General features: G+C 53.8%; 2 non-coding genes across 2 annotated transcripts; both read right to left on the bottom strand.

The window, feature by feature from the left end:
- Positions 1–979: 979 nt before the first annotated feature.
- LOC114066009 lies at positions 980–1,108 on the bottom strand. The gene has a single exon (XR_003573083.1). It is a non-coding gene; the product is annotated as a small nucleolar RNA SNORA76 (small nucleolar RNA).
- A 164-nt stretch (positions 1,109–1,272) lies between these two features.
- LOC114066007 lies at positions 1,273–1,339 on the bottom strand. The gene has a single exon (XR_003573081.1). It is a non-coding gene; the product is annotated as a small nucleolar RNA SNORD104 (small nucleolar RNA).
- Between the last annotated feature and the right edge of the window lie 1,717 nt (positions 1,340–3,056).

Below are 3,056 nucleotides of genomic sequence, written 5' to 3'. Positions count from 1 at the left end.
TCATATTGCACTTCATAAACTGTGGGTAACTACAATCTGCTTGCTTTGTTTTATTAAATAAATTTATCCCATGTCCAACAGTTCAGTAAATTTTATTTCTACAGCACTTAGCCATGATCTTGTGCAAGTTAGAAAGGCAATTTGAGTGTGCCATGTACTTGCAGACTTTTATATATATATATATATATATATATATACTTGGTGATTATCATGACTCTAGGGGTGACCAGTGCTGAGACTGTTACAGCTTTAAAAGCCTAAATTTAATTTTTCTATCATTAAACTAAATTTAACCACAGCAGTTACGAGGCACGTGCTTTATGACGTATTTTATAGCTGCGAAAAACTTGAAAGGATTACTAGCACTTTTAGAGGGTGTTTTCACTTCCTTCTGGTAAGAGCCTCTGTGAGCTTGATCATCTTTTAGAGTCTGCCTGGACTCTGTTGCTACTCTTTCGTGTCCAAGCGTGGCTCAGAGTGGTTATATTTTACATTTACAGAAAACAGTGTATCTCTCCTCTGTCTGCAGGACACCCCTAGCCCCCCAGTATTAACAGATGGGAAAAATAGAGGTCCTTTAAGCAGCTGCAGGAGTATAACTCCCATTTTATTTCCAAGTTGGTTTTTTTCTGTGTGCATAAAGGACCCCCAGCCCTGCATGTGTTCCTCCCTCATCTTCACCCAGCTGCTTTACTCCTGCAATAGCTTGGCAGGATTCCCAGGACTTGTGCTACCTTTTCCAAGTCCCTTTTACAGCTGAAACGTGAACTACTGCAGGAAAAAAATCCTGCCTTGAGCTATTTTGGGTTCAAGTCACCCTGACCCGTGACAGAGTGACCCGGATGGGCTCTGGCTGGCACCGCCCCGTCCGGCAGGGAACGGGCACCATCCCATCCACCGGGACAGCAGGGTTTGTGCACCCCCACCCCCACCGAGCCGCGTGTCCCCGCAGAGGGGGCACAGGGCGGCTCTGGCACACAAATGTCACTTGTTTTTAAAAGCGCCGCCCGGGAGATGCCGAGCGGCCCCAGTTATGAACAAGCCTTCGCTGTAGCACCGCTGCTTGGCCGGCGGCGCCGAGCGGGCACCGCCGGGTCAAAGGCAGTGCGGGACGGCGCGGGAAGAACCAGCCGGACGCGATTTGGGGCCACACAGCTTTATTTACCGCCGATCCCGGAGACTCCGCACGGGCCCTGCAAGACACGGAGGGAAAAGGGCAGGTTACACGCGCGCCTCACCCCGGCCGCCCCGAGGGGCGGGCGCAGCCGGGGCGCTCAGCAGTTAGGTTTGCTTCACGTAAATCAGCAGTCTAACACGTGTCTAGAGACATCATCGCGGCCCATCGCGGCCCATCCCGGCCTCACCCGCCCCCCAACCGGTGCAGCGCTCACCTGCCCTGCCGAGGAGAAAAAGAGGAAGACGTCACTCCGCGCTGCTTTTTATAGAGCGGCCGGCCCCGCCTTTCTCGTGTCCTCCAATAGGATTCGAGTGTGGAGGCACGTGACGATCCGGGTGCTGCTGCGCGCGCGGGTGGGCGGGCCCGCGTGAGGGCAGGGGGAGGGCCCTCGTGAGGGGTCGCTGGGCGGGCGATCTGGTGCCGTGAGGGGATTTGGTGGCCCGGCGTCGTTTCTGAGGGAGGTGCCAGGAGCGAAAGGCGTTCGGGAACGCTCGGCTCTCTGCCCCTCCTCAGCCCCTTTTTTTAGTAATTCTCCTGTGGGGAGACACTCGTGTTAAATAACTCCAGTTTGGAACTGGCACATGCAGTGTTTGTACAACACACTGAAAAACTCCTCCTCCTGTGATGTAGCAGGATGCTATGGCACACATAGTGTCTTCAGTGATCTGCTTGTTCTCAGCCTGAATGCTTGAAAGTCAAGACCTCCCTAAAGAAACCAACTGGAGAACTGGAATCACAGTGTGGTTTGTAGCTCCAGCATGTTTTTATGTATTCAGGCTTGCAGGTCAGGTCACCATTAGGACAAGGCTCTGAGGCACATGATGAGATTGTTGGGGTGTCCTGTGCAGGGCCCAGAGTTGGACTCGATCTTTGTGGGTCCATTCCGGCTCGGGGTATTCTGTGATTCTGGGTGATAATTTTATCTCCTGCCTGCAGTCAAGGAGAGCTGGTGTGTGCACGTGGCATGGCCAGGACCCTCGTGTGCTCTGCAGCTCCATTAGTGATAGCAGTTTAAAAAGCAAACAATATGTACAAGGACAAAGTGGCTTTGTTGTATAAATAGGTGGCTGAACGCTGGGCCTTTGCCAGGCACTCTAAATTTACTCTTTTTACAGCTTCTTTCATTTGATTCAGTACTTTCTGTGTTTATTTTTATCGGTTCAGAGGATCCTGGGTCAGGTTTTCGGTTCAAAGGGGCATGATGTTTTTTTTGGGGTTTTTTTTTGCATTTATTTAAGGTATTGCACAGCACAGGGTCAACAGTGAGTTTGTCAGGACAGAGGCTATGCCAAATAACTTTGGCCTGATCTGCTCTGAAAGTAAGAAATGAGTAGGGAAATTAGAATCATAGGATTATGAAGGTTGGATTATGAAGGTTCAAAGAGGCCTTTAAGATCATCAAGTCCAACTGTCAACCCAGCATCTGTAACCCCTAAACTACTAAAATATCACCCAGTGCCAGGTCCAGACGGCTCCTGAACACCTCCAGGGATGGTGACTCCACCACCTCCCTGAGCAGCCCATTCCAGTGCCTGACCCCCTGGTTGTCCCGGGCAGGGTGCTGCAGGCTATTCGTGCCGCCTGAATGTCGGTATTTCTTGATAAAAACAAATCATCAGCAGCCCGCGGTTTGCCACGGGGCAGCCGCCCGAGCCCGCGGGCAGGCGGCGGGTCGGCCGGGGCTCGCTCGAACGGGGCGGCTCCGGCTGCAGCGTCGCTGGCCGCTCATGGGCCCCGCAGCCCCCGGGCCAAGCAGTTCCCGAGCGCGATCCCCGTGCCCGGCCGCCCGCGGGTGACGTGGTGTCCCGGCCGGGCGGGCCCCTCGCCCGCCCCGCCCGCCGCGGGGGGAGCGCCGGACGCGCCGGTGCGGAGGCAGCGC

The sequence above is a fragment of the Empidonax traillii genome, unplaced genomic scaffold, assembly GCF_003031625.1.
Source record: "Empidonax traillii isolate 1590-97213 ecotype Southwest subspecies unplaced genomic scaffold, ASM303162v1 scaffold718:size422569, whole genome shotgun sequence".
In the NCBI taxonomy this organism is placed as follows: Eukaryota; Metazoa; Chordata; class Aves; order Passeriformes; family Tyrannidae; genus Empidonax; species Empidonax traillii.
The sequence above is the reverse complement of the archived record's forward strand: the minus strand, read 5'-3'. Positions and strand labels throughout refer to the sequence as shown.